This window comes from Wolffia australiana, chromosome 16, assembly GCF_029677425.1.
Source record: "Wolffia australiana isolate 7733 chromosome 16, ASM2967742v1".
Taxonomy (NCBI): domain Eukaryota; kingdom Viridiplantae; phylum Streptophyta; class Magnoliopsida; order Alismatales; family Araceae; genus Wolffia; species Wolffia australiana.
Genome location: NC_135850.1, coordinates 13,497,501 through 13,512,136, shown reverse-complemented (window position 1 = coordinate 13,512,136; position 14,636 = coordinate 13,497,501).

Sequence of the window (14,636 nt, the reverse complement as noted above, 5' to 3'; positions counted from 1 at the left end):
GTAGCTAGGCAAGATTTGGTTGTGAGCCTAGTGATTACATGCAAGAACGGAGATTCGAAGGCCGGAAACTTCCGTTGAAGCTCGGCAGAAATCTTTGCGGAAATGGGTTTCTAGCTTAGGCTCCGGGAGGCAGGTAGATGTGATAAAATCCTCTCGCTGCGCATGAAGGCTCTATCGAACGAATTGATATAAGATCATGGATCATTCATAATCAACCTTATACATTCTCCGTCACTCATCATTATATCTTTAGCGTTTCTCGCCATTTCTTCTGTTTGTTTATACAGAAAAAACAAACGCGGTCAATGTAATATCAGTTGATGGTGCGTCAACTTCGTTAAAGTATAAATGACTTGTCTTACGTCCCAAGGCTAAAATAATAACATACGAAATTCCTATGAATAAAAATTAATGATCTCAGTCAGAAATGGTTGTGTTCGATGGGGGATTCAATCTGATAGAGTGAATGTTAGTTTAGATTAAGTACTAGAAAGTAGGGTGTGACTAACGGCATTACTGTATGTGCTAAAAAGATTGTAATTCAGATGACATCGGCATCAGATATTGCTACCGGATATAGGAATGGCTTATGGAATTGATAACAGTTCTGAACACTGTTACTATGATGTCGATATTAGTAAGGGGAAAATGGATAGATGTCGAGAATAATATTGAAAATGAAATTGAAGATGATATTGGAATGAATACAGGAATTTAAAAATGGTGCACCACTCGACATGGTTATTTTATTCTATTTGTTTAAAAACATAATAACAATTTGCACAAATGAACCGCACAGAGGGCTGCTCGTGTTGTTCTTTTGCGTGTGAAAATTAGAACAAATATTCGAACAAATTCACACATTCCGCACAAATCCGCACAATCCATACAATTTGCACAAACCTAACCAATTTGCACAATCTGAACAATTCGCATAAGCGAACAAATTTGCACAAAACGAACAAATTCACACTTAATTGCTAAATTGCATAAAATTTTATGCAAATTATAATAAATTTATCTGAAGTAATAAACTTGTTAATCCTATCAGAAATCACAAAAAACTGCGCAGAGTTAGAAAATAATTGATCTGCATTTAGTAAATTATAATAATCCAAGAACATTCTAAAGGCATTACATAGTATACCGGAACATATAATAGGGGGGTTAATTATTTCAATGGAGAGTTTATTAGGGTGTGTTTGTTATCATAATGAAATAGATTATTAAATATTACGATGTTGGCAAATTCCTGAAGAGGACAAGTGCGGGAAGACATTTTAACTAATAGAATTATAAGATGAATATAAACTATAGTAGTGAAGATATTATAAATTTTTTAATACGAGAAAATTTAATTTTAAAGAAAATTGAAAGTTTTGAGTAAAAATGTGTAAATGATAAAGAAACATCCATACTAATCTATTCGTATGTATAGTATGTCGTGCGAAAAAGTTCTATTTATACTTATCTGGTATATGCAAGTAGACCACAGTTGTTTAATTATCAAAATTAAACTTGGCATTTTGAAGTTTTACTGTTTGACCTTAAAGTTGGTCCATTTTAAGCTTGGAATTAATCAATAAAAGTTTAAATGACAAAATTAATTAGTCTTTGCCGAACAACAATTACTACTACAGACCAAACATGTCAATGAGTGTAAAGATTCATAAAAGATGTTCTGCCAAAATAAGTTCATAAACTTCAAAGGAGCCAGGACGCGTGACGACTGACGTTTTTTTGGACAGCTTCTATCATTGCTAGAGTGAAAGTGCAACGCTCCCAAAATTCGCTGTCATCCCATTGAGTATGCACGATTTTTCCTCCATGTGTCGCAGGGCAGAAGTCTTTTGAGGGGATAGCTAGAATTTTACACATGATGCGCTTGATACCTATCTGAACAAAAATTTCTTGAAGTGAGGAAAGTTGCTCTGTGTTGCCTCCATCGATATTGTTTGTGCGTGTATTGATGTCATCACCATCTGGTTCAGAGTCCGAGCTGATGACAATAACAGTGGAGTCTTTGGGGTTGCTTTTGCAGTCCTCGTCGGAGAAGTCGCACACTCCTCCATGGTGCGCAACTTTTCTTACCTCCTGTGTCCTCCATTGACTCCACATCGTTGTGGATGTACCTGCATTTTGTAGGAGATGTGATAATATTTATGTCATGAAGACTTTCCAAGGCAGTAAAAAAATGTTCAAAAAGAATTGTGTATAAAACCAACGGGGAGAGTAACACAGAGAGGACCAAAGTATAGTAGAGAAACAGTACTGTCGAGGAGCATTTAAAAGATTATATATATATATTTTATAAATATACAGAGAGAGAGAGAGATAAAGCAGAAACAATATGAGTGAAGCAAATGTGAGCGATTGGTTCATGGATGGGACAATAATAGTCATCAAATCATTGAAATATGTAAATGAGATTCGTGGCAGACTTGCTGATAGAGGGAATTTTGTGAGACTGAAACACTCACGATGCAGTTCTAGGGTGTGCTGACACAAATGTCAAATGGCCTATCATCTTCATCACCATCCTCGGCCTCATCTGCTCTCAAGTCATCATTGTTGCACCATGACTTCAACATCATTAGGACTTCAACGCTCTGTGCCGTGAGCCGCGATCGGCTGTAGTTGATGACACGACGGCCCTCAGAGAATAGGCGCTCACACGCCACACTTGTTGCTTGCACAGCTAGGAATTCCTTCGCAACCAATGCTAACGTGGGGTAAGAAATCTGACTTGTTACGGGGGTAAAATTAATCAGATATTCAGCCATGAAAGTAAGAGAGTAAGACTATGAAAAATGCAATTTTCATGCTATATGTCGTCTTCCACCAATGCAACACCTCTATACTAAAAGCTGGGGGGTCGTTGCATATACGTGGAGCTCCTCAATAGACTCAACTCTTTGTGGTAGTTCTGACGAATCTAGTAGCTCTTCTAGCTCCATTTATATGAAATCACTCGTCGTTGATAGTGTCGATGGCTCATTTGGTCGACTCACAACATTGTTGGATATTGAATGGGACTCCATGATATTGCGAACGGTAGATAGAACATCGTTCTTAGTCTGTGGATCAATCAAACGAAGCTTCATGGATGGGTCGAGTAGAGAGACAATAGTGAAAGCCTCATTTCATGTTAGTAAGGACACATTTTTCTAACTTCACCCGCATAGCATAACATACAGTAGATAAGGTGTTCCTTTGCCTAGTAGACATAGCGTGTCCCACAAGAAGCATGGAGGGGTTCGTTACTCCCACTCTAATACACTCAAGGTGCCTCATTAGTCCCTTAATAATGACTATACCCTCATTTGACGTTAGCGACTTGCTTCAAATAGCGGCATAAGTACCGTGTCGGAGGGGTTTGAGTAAGTTGATAAAATTTTCTATTAGCTCCCATTCTGCGTCAAGTAAAGTACGTTTGCGAAGAACGTTTGACATCATCATATCGACAACTAGTCTCTTCTCAATGCACCCGTGTAGCATTTTGAAAGTTGAGCTCCACCTTGTAGGGCAATCTATACAGATCCTCCTCGTGTTTGACATATTTAACTGTCGGCATTAGGAAAAATATTTCACCTCTTTCTTCGACGATCTCGTATAGTGACGACCACCTCTCTTAGGCGCCGAACAACATCCCCCAAAGAAATTACAGAAGGTTCTGAGACTTTCGCATCAAACACATTATCAAGGTTTGTGAGGTCTACTTCATCAATGAAACTTGCCTCAGGCCCATCATCGACAACGTCAAGTGCCTTCAGTCTAGCCTGCATTACTATACACAACACATGTCTCTTTGTAATAAAACAGGGGTTCGCCACGCGCAACTCTCGTTCTAATGTCACCATCATTGTTGAATTATTTGAAGCATTGTTTGTCGTAACTGCATAGAGCTTTGCGCTCAGCTTAAAGTTGGCCAGAACCTCCAAAACAATCTCGCTCAAGCACTCCCCACTATGCGAGCCCTCCAATTGACATATTGCGAGGACACATTCGCACATTTTCCATTCTATATCTACCCAATGAACGGTGATTCCTATAAATGAGATTCGATTGGCAGAAGTCCAGTAATCTAGAGTAATGGCCACTTTATCGACATTGTCCAATCGGTCACGAATACCAATCTTTAATTCAGTGTAAAGCTTGAAAGCCTTTTCCTTCATAGCCCTTGTAGATGGAATCGATATATCCACCTGTGCGATGTATCGCAGTAGCCGTATGAAGTATTTTTTACATACAATATTCCATGGTGCGGCTGACTGACAGATGAAGCGTAGGAGCTCTTCTTTTGTCATCTCTAATGTGCGACCAGTGAAGTACAATTTTTTTGTACTTTGTTGGTCAAAGATGTTCGCCACTGATGGTTGGTTAGAAGAGCTTCCTTCTTGAACCTTCAAGTCATTATACTCTTTATGGTGCACATTTAGCAAATGTCGCCATAGTACCGTACTGCAACTATACTTGTTCTGCTCTACTGTTGCTGCACGACCCCTAGTACTAGTCGAGCATAAATTGCATGTGAAAACCCTAGGCGCCACCTCTGTGAAGTGTATACGTGCAGCGCATTCGTTCTTCCTCTTTCTCTTTTTTTGGTTGTGGCCAACACTCCCCACTGACGATGTAGAGCTCTCGGAGGAAGCAGAGGTATGGGATCGAGGTGTTCTAGCCATCTTAAACTATAAGTTCATCCTAAATTACAATAAAGATAAATAAATCAATTGGGAGACAAAGATAGAGAGAAATCAACATAAATATTTCCAAACATTATATGATCCAATTTTACGCAACATAGTACAAATACGTTGTTTTATTGAAAAAATCATTATTTCATGGATCTAACACAAATACCATGGTTTTAAAATTTTAATCAAGGGTATAGCAACCATTCCTTCGTAATACGACTCAGACATCAGTACTGAATGACTTCAAGACAACAATACAACCAAAAATTTATGCGGACATAGAGAAATGGTGAAATCAACATAGATAAGAGGAAATTATTTGGTAACACCAAGCCAAATTAGTACGAACTAAAATCAGATTCAATAATAAAAACTTACCCAAAACTAAGCAACTCCGATTCCGGATGACTTCAGAAATGCTCCCAATGCTGCCAAATCCCCCTCAGCCGAATCCGCGCCAGAATAGTGAGCCTACCGGGTGCCAACGAAAACCATGCAAAGAGAGTAAGAGTTTCCATACCCGCACGAAAAAATGCATAGACAGAAAGGGAGAGGATGTCTATGAAGAAAGAAGAATAGGGAGAGGGAGAGGGACATGATGCATGATTGAGAGAGGCGGAGACAGAGCATTGCAAAAGTAGAGAGACCGTGAGAGGGAGAGACGTCGAAATGGAGAGGGAGAGGGAGAGTGATTGAGAGCAGGGGAGACAGAGAATTGGAAAAAAAAGATGAAGATGGACATGGAGAGGCATAGAAATGGAGAGGGATAGAGAGAGAATGAGTGATTGAGAGGGGGGGGACAGAGTATTGCAGAAGAAAAGACCGTGAGAGGGGGTGCCATAGATATGGAGAGGGAGAGGGAGAGGGACAGGAAGAGTGAATGAGAGATGGGGGGACAGAGAATTGGAGAAGAATAGAGACCGTTAGAGGAAGAGACATTGGCGAGGGAGAGGTAGAGGGAGAGGAAGAGGGAATGTGGGACAGATGAAAAAGGGAGAAGAATAGGGAGAAGGAGAGCGGGAGGAAGAGTCAGTGAAAGAGAGAAGAAGAAGGAGAGGGAGAGGGAGAGAACAGGAGAGTTCGTACTTAGCAGAGGGTGATCCGACAGCTAGAACAACAAGCATGGGGGGACTGAGAGAGTGACAGTCGACAACGAACAGAGGGAGCAGCCGATATGGGAGACGGTGAGAACAATGGCCGACGAGGGACAAAGGGACCGAGGGAGCAGCGGAGCAGGGAGAGAGAAGGAGGGGTTGAGAAAGACCTAGCGGAGAGCGACGGCCGACGGAGGGAGTGGGGACTTGGGACTGACCAAGTGGGGACTGGGGACCCTAAATCGCTCATAGTTTTTTATTTTTCTTTTTTTTAGAAAATAAAAATTGCATAATTCGCACAAACGAAACGCACAGGGGTCTGTGCGAGGTGCAGTTCTTTTTAGACTTTGTTCTGTTCGGAAATCTGAACAGAACGCACAAATCGCTCAGATTCGCACAAAGAGAACCAAACGATCATGTCTAGCACCACTATATGAAAATTCATATTTTTTTATTTATTTATTTGAATAAAAAATCGTATTGATTCTATGAAGATGTGTTAGAAAAATCAGACTAAATAATTAAGTATTGATGTCGTTGTCAAGTTTGAGACAATTGTTGGAAAGTCATAGACTACTTGTTGGAGATATTGGATAACATAATGGACAACAGCTAATGCGCATTATCAAAGATTAACAGTAACTTAATGTTCCACAATAATATGTACAGATCGATGGATGATGAACGATTGTCCTGTAGAGGACTGACTTGAAGCGAGGATAACACCTTTCGTCGTATGGATCTGGCGACGGCAGCTGCTTGCCAGAAAAAATGCAAATGAAACTATGGAATATTGACGCACAATCTCAAATCCAGCTCCTTAGCCACCTCCACCTTCCCAACTCCTAAGCACAATCGCAAATCCAGCTCCTTAGCCACCTCCAGCTTTCCAAGTGCAATCGCAAATCTAGCTCTGCACTCCGCAGCCCTAGTTCGAGTCTTCGAGAGTCGAGACCCCGACTCGGAGTCCCCGACTTGAAATAAAACTATATTTATGCACATATTGGGCCAACAAACTAAAAAAACGTTATTGGCCCGTTACGAGTATCTTTCCCGTTATCCGATATCCATACGCGATATCAGATAACAAAACATGGAAAGGTATAATTTTTCTCAACGAGGACAGATACCGGACCCGTAACGGATAACGTCTGAAATTCTTTACGAACTCCGATATCTATATCCGATAACGGATATCAGATATCCATTACGATACGACAGATGTCGAATGAAGTTTGAACGAAACATATTTTGTAACGGATACCAGCACCCAGTTTTGTATCCGTTATCGGAACCACGATCAGATCCAGTATACATTGAACTTCACATTGAGTTTGGATCACAACATTCAATGTGGCCAATGGTTGGATCACATAATCTGATCAGATTTGATCTTCAAAATAATAATAATAATAATAATAATAAATGCGTAAAAAAATGTATAGTAAATGAAATGAGAAAGAGAAAGAGATAGGGAACCAAAGACAGAGTAAGAGAAAGAGAAAACAAAAGGAAGAGGGAGCGAGGGCAAGAGGGGAAGACAGCAAGAGCCAGAGGGAGAGAGAGAATGAGAGAGGCAAAAGCCAGAGGGGGAGAGACAGCGAGAGCGGCATGAACAAGAGGGGCAGAGAGGGAGAGATAGATAGAGAGAGAGCACCAAAGTGAGCAAGAGAGAGCGAGAGTCAGAGAGAGAGAACAAACGAGGGAGAGAGAATGAGAGCATGAGAGAGACAGATCATTAGTGTGTGTGTGCAAGAGAGAAAGAGAGCAAGAGGGGGGGAGAGAGAGAAAATAGTGGAGAATGAGAGAGAGAGAAAGACATTGGTGGCGCACACGACCACTCATCATCACCAAACGTTACACCACTACCACAAGAGATGTCCCATGTCATGGCATGTCACCAAAGCCAACTTCGAACCGGGGATCCGAGCGTCATTTAAAATCATATTTGAATTTTACAATTATTTAAAGTTTTCTCTTCCCTCCAAGGCCCTTAAATAGTTCAATGATGTATTGAAATTTTGGGTGATTTTCTTTTGAAATTGAAGCTCTTCTTCTAAGAGAAATTTTCCCTAGTTTCCTCTCTACCACTGCCGTCGTCACTGCTTGCCGCCGTTTGCCGTCGCTGCTGCCGTCGAGAGGAGGCCTCCCTACATGTATCATCACCAGCATGGTCATTGTGCGTAGCCGCCAACGGCACAACTGCCACACATGGGCACTGCCTGCACAGCCTCTCGCACGCCCACCTCCTCCGTTGTGGGCGGGCGCCTGCCCACGCGTTCGCCTGCCCACGGGGTCACTGCACGCAACCATCGCATGCAGCCACCCGCCAACGCGATCCCCACGCGCAGCCACTACCCGCACGACCACCGCACAGAGCCACCGCCCGCGGTGCCAACACGTGCAGCCGTCGCCGCGCAGCTCCCCACGTGTAGGCCCTGCTTGCGCCGCATTCTGCATCAACGTGCTTCAGAACCCTCTTTCTGCATCTGTTCCCCTTGTTTACAGTTGGATCTGAGCCCCGCCTATCGAAGCACACTTCATCCGCTCTCGCCACCAAACACCACCACAACTTCCTACATCGCCTTATCGTGCTACGCCCGCGCTAAAGGTCCACCCTTCCCTCTTTTGTGATCCGCCATTATTTTATCCAATATTTCCTCGTGTGTTTTTCACCGCCGTTGGACTTCGTAAATAGGCTAATTGAATAGGTTTGCGTCTTCTCATAGTCAACTGTTAGGGATATTGGATTTGGAGTTATGTTTTCACCCCTCCCGCCCTGGACCGAGGAAAGGGGCTGCACCATCATCATTTTCTCTCGATTTAAATGTTCAAAATCGATCATGTTGATTTGTGGTATGTTTTATCCATCTTTAGTTGATTTTAATCCATTCTACCCATGTCAGTCCTAGTCATCCTGCATCAGACATGGGGAAAGCGACAGAGACAGATAAGGGGACAAGGAAGGGGGAACATGTAAGAGAGAGAGGACGAACAAGAGAGAGGGAGCATGAGAAAAGGAGTTCTTGTTTTTCTCAAATTGTTCACTTTTATTCAAACAGTTTGGATATATCTGGGTCAAACTTGACCAAAAATCTTGTTCAATCGAGAGATTCAATCTGTTCAGCTGGAAGCTCATTTTGATCAATCAGAAAATTTGATCAAAATTCAATAATTTCAATTTGATCCAAACCCTAATCCCTAAGTTTTTCACCTATATTTAGCTCATTATTGCACATTGCAATTAAAAGTCCAGATATGATAAGAATAATGCGCAGACTACGTAGAAGATGATCTCTCAATGATACCAAAGATTATGTTTACATAATGGAATTGGGATATAGATTTCATATAATGAAATAGAGCCGTTCATGGGGAACCTTACAAGCATGGAACGGAGCCACTACGAAGAAGTTTGGGAGTCACAAAGGTTACGAAGTCAATAAATTTGGACTTTCCACTTTATCAAACCCACCATTATCCCCAAAAAAGGAGGCACTATTATCTTAGCTGTCTGCACACAAAATCACCAGCAACCACTTGCAAGGAATCCAAGAAGTATGCTCCTATCCCTTCTCTTTCTGCACATACAATTGAGAGAAGTCTGAATAACAACAAAAAATATCATGGGAAAACATAGCATCATCCTTATTGAAGAGGACTATCAACTTAAAAGTGAGTTTTATTTATAGGTTTAAGATTTTCAAGGTAGGCTCTCTAATCTCTCAAATCTATTTTTGCGACCAAGGGCACTTATATATTTCTAAGTAGAGGTGTATTGATAGCGATTGACCGAGACTCTAGATAGATATATGCATCGAGCAATGAATAAATTCCCATTCACTACAATTTCTTTGTAACCTGCATCTTAAACCGCTCTTTACACTATTAGAATTAGAATACGAATGAGATCAGAAACACCACCATGGAGCCAAATGATTCAATAGCTACGGTTCGAGCAAAGCCCAAATTGGCATAGCCAAATGAATATGTGAACTCCTAGAAATGAAGACATGGATTTCTGAGGTGGTATAATAGCTTTTTGAGCATAACTATAATTAGGGTTCAACATGCTTCGACATTGTGCAGGTGTATTATGCATTGTGCCCCATTGATCTACACTCTTTACACTATTAGAATTAGAATACTAATGAGATCAGAAACACCACCATGGAGCCAAATGATGCAACAGCTACAGTTAAAACAAAGCCCCAAATGGCATAACCAAATGATTATTTGAACTTGTAGAAATGAAGACATGGATTTCTGAGGTGATATAATAACTTTTTGAGGGTAACTATCATTAGGGTTCAACATGCATCTACATTATGCAGGTGTATTTACACATTGAGGCCCATTACACTACACCTTCCACTCAGGATCAACCACCCTCACTGTAGGTCATACAATTGAGTGTAGTGTGTGGGTATATTTAAATCATATAATAAAAATATTTGTCTATATGGATATTTGTTATCTTTCTTGCAGGTAGCAAAGTTCTTTCATATTCTCAAAAACTATTGATAACACTCTCTGCCTCTCCACCTCTATTCCTTATAGTTTATGGTGTTTGCTTACCCCATCCCCCTACCCTTCCAATGGTAGTTGACTGTGCTTCACCACCTGTTATTGGTGCAAATGGAATTATATGGCCTACAAGCAATCACAAATACACATCTCATATCATTTCATCAATATACATTAGATCCATGTACATCTTTTATATTTTTTATAATGAAATATTAATATTCACAATGGTGAGTGATTTATGATGATACCATACTAAAATGATTACTTATCTTTAAAAATATATTATAAATATGATTATTCATAACTTATTTGACAAAGACATCAAAATATACTGATAGAATGGCATCATCCACTCTTGATAAGATGATGAGGATGGTTGATACCCTAAAAATTTGTGCGAGGACACTAAGGAGAGATAATGGATGCTCATTAGGGAAAGACTTAAATCGATTATTCTTTATGAATCTCTTGATCGCTTAATTCCCAACTATTTACCCGTTTGTTTCATGTTGACCTAGTGTAAATGGTCCTTAGACCTAAGATATCTAGAACTATTCACCCAAGCCAGAATTGTTCAGGGGTCTTCCCCTTCTCCTCCCTTCTCCCCACAACCCCTTCCCCTATTTTTACTAAGTGGGTATTCTTTATAAGAACCCCCAAAACTGAAGTATATCTTCCGATGTCCAATATACCATTTGCGTGTGACCCTCTAGGCACATGTATCAGTCTATTTAACAACTTGAGTTGCCTAATAACCTTTATTGGCTTTCTGAATTAATTAACTACATCGATATATAGATTAATTAACATCAGATATATTTTAACCTAATGATAGGTTGTCTCCAACTCGTGGGGTGCCAAGCTACACCTCGGGCTCTAGAAGATACAAAGGAATGTGTATCGACTCACTCATGGAACATGTTCTTCATCGATTACCATGTATGTATAGTCTCACATCCACTAGACACTCCTAGGATGACTTAGGGTATGCTCAACTGCCAAGCCGTAATCAGCCATCCGAGTTAGTAATGATGCGTTTAAAAATCATTGGAGAACTCTTCTCCGATATGTCACTGCCTTGGCCAAGGACTTCATCCAATCATCTTCCTTGAGTTGTCACCTCTTATACCGAGGGTGGACGATCCCATATTGACCACTCATGCGTCTTCAGGAAATTCTTGATGTACCCGAACTAAGGCTTATTTAGAATCCCATGATTAGGGACATGTAGGTCATAATCAAAGTGCAATTGTCTGTCCACAAGACGTCTTTGGTGTCTCATGTCTAAGGACCACTTACACAATTATGACGAGAATCGACCTGATAGACAGTTTGGTATAATACCATTTATGGATTCATACAGATCAATTCAGTGAACTCTTTCCACTAAAGAGCACCCACTATCTATCCTTAGTGTCTCCACACTAATGGCTAGGGGACCGACCATACTCATCATATGAGTGAGGCTAGATAGTGCTATTCTATCGAGATACTTTGATGTCCTTCTCGCATATCCTTCAAATAAGAATGTTTAGAATACATGTTTAAAGTCTAGTGATCTCCGTATTAAGATTTCATCATAATTTGCTAAGTATGAGCATGTATTCATGGACTTGATTATAAACATCACACGTGCACTATAATGAATATGTTCTATTAATGAATATGTAACGAGATGTGGAATGTGTGATTGGCTTGCCAACAACATGTATTTCCATAAGACAATTGGGTGTCAAAATGGGATGATTTCCTCTCTGTTTAAGTGATACACTTATGTAATATTACACCATGAATTCTGTGGCCAATGTAGTGGGAATTTTAGTGTGTGATAGTTTATCATGCCCTGATCATTATAGGATTGTCAAATATTTTAAGTCAATTATGATAAGTGATGATATACATAATCCATGAAAAGTGAAATGAAACACTTTGTAGAATTTAGAATTTCATGATTAGGAATTCATGTGTTAAAGTCAAAGTACAATCATCCATCCACACAACATTTGGTGTATCAGGTCTACAAGCCACTTACACCACCATGACAAGAATCAACCTAATTGACAATTTGATATAATATCATTGAAGGATTCATATAGATCAATTCAATGAACACTTTCAGTTAAATAGCACCTACTACATATCCATAGCGTCTCCACACTAATGGTTATAGGACCAGCCATACTCATCAGATGAGTGAGGCTAGATAGTGTTATTCTATCAGGATATGTGGATGTCCTTCTCGAGTATCCTTTAAACATGAATATTTAGAACACATACTTAAAGACTAGTGATCTCTGTCCGAAGCGTGTTTCCTCACACAATTCGTTTTACTATATCACTCTAACTAACTCCTTATTATTCCTCAAACTGGCCTCCCCTAGCCCACTTTGTCTTCTTTTCTACGTTGATGACAATCTAATCCTTGACACAAATCCATGGGATTTCAAAATGTTTATTTGTACATTTGGGCATCAATATGCTTAGATCCCACTAATTTAGTATCCTATATTAAACTCAGTATGATATTAAATTGTTATGCATGGCCAATATGGACCAATGCAAATTCATTATCACTCCATGTTGTGTAAACTCCCCTAAAAATGGAAAATAGTTTGCAACTCACTGATGAGATTCAAATCAACATCAAAAAAATAGTCTGTGATGTCTAATATTAAACCATACATGACCATAGATTGCTTACGCTTTGGACAAGGCCTACCAAAATATGCATGATCATCAATCATGTTGTTAGGATGGTGTCAAGCATGTCATCTGCGATATCAAAGTTATTTTCATTTTGAGTTTATTTTTTTAATAGTTTATAATAAAAATCCAATTCTTTAGTGATGCTTGCTAGGCTGGTGATTCCGCGGATTATTGGTTATCTTGTATATCTTGGCTTCAACTTAGTCAACATCATATCCAAGAAACGATTCATGGTGGCACGCCCCAGCACAGAAAGCAAAATATAAGGCAGTTGCAAATGCCATGGCATAACTTTTATGGGTAAAATCTCTTGTTACAGAACTTCCATCATTCGTCGAAACCTGTTCCCATCATCTTGTGCAACAACTTCGGAGCAACATACCGTAGCAAAATCATGTCCTTCATGCACATACTTAACATATTCAAATTGATTATCACTTTTTTAGGGAATTTGTCGTTATCTTATTTTTTTGAGGCCCGTCATGTAACTCAGAATTCTTTCTTGGTTATGGTACATCAGTTACAAGATAAGAGTAGGCCGGACACCCAAAAGATTTCTCTGCGTAGGAAAGTGACATCCATAGGACAACCCTTTTGAGATACAAGTGTAAGGAATCATACGTTTTGAGGGGAAAAGATAGTAACAAATGAGCAAAACCAGCCAAGTCATCAATCATTATATTTCTGAGTTTCTGGTGTCTGTTTCTTGCTGATTGATGTCAGTTTGTCCCGGAACAAGAAGCTAGGGAATCCTACAACAGCCATTCATTGTTTCTTGCAAAGTGTTCCTTTAAATTCATGTCGTTCCACTTTATTACTGGAGCAAGTGCCAACCCACACTCATAATATCTTTCTGCTTTCCAAAACCTTTTTTCTTGATAATTATCACCCAAAGGCCTGTAAAGTAACCGAACCTTCAAGACCATCCAGCTTCTTGTGCCTATTTTACTTCTGATTTATTTTATTAATAAGTAAAGTGTTAGAAAGTGCAACTTTAAGAGCAGAGGTACACAAAAATAGTAAGAATATCTGCCTGAACAAGCATGTAAAGCAGATAGAGAAAAAGGTGATCTACATGTATCCTTCATTCTGACTTGGGATCAAATCGCTGATGCGCTCTTTAAACAACCAACTAAGGGTCAGTTTCATTGGACTTGGTCCCAATTCAACCTTGAATAAAGCATGAGCTTTCCTGGACATGTTAAAGAAAAGGAGGTGGAGACATCAACTGATGCGTCTGATACATGCTGAAAGTGAATCTCATGACTATACTGCATGATGGCATCACCAACCAAGTGTCATGAAATCATAGATACAAACGAGAACATTTAGATCTCAAGCATAATCAGCCGTCATATCTGTCTGAAAAAATAGCCATGTACACATACATTGTGTAGATATAGAAGATACCTTCCAGATATTTTTTATTCCTCCTCACCTCACGTTCTACATTTCTACTCATGCTCCACTACATACATTCATTCTTGCTCTCCCATTTCTCTATTTCATTCTTCTCTTTATCAAGGACCATTTTTTTAACCTGCCCCGATCGCCATCCTCTTCCTGCTCTCCACAGTGGTAGCAGTGAAAAAAACCTCAGTAGAACCAAAGA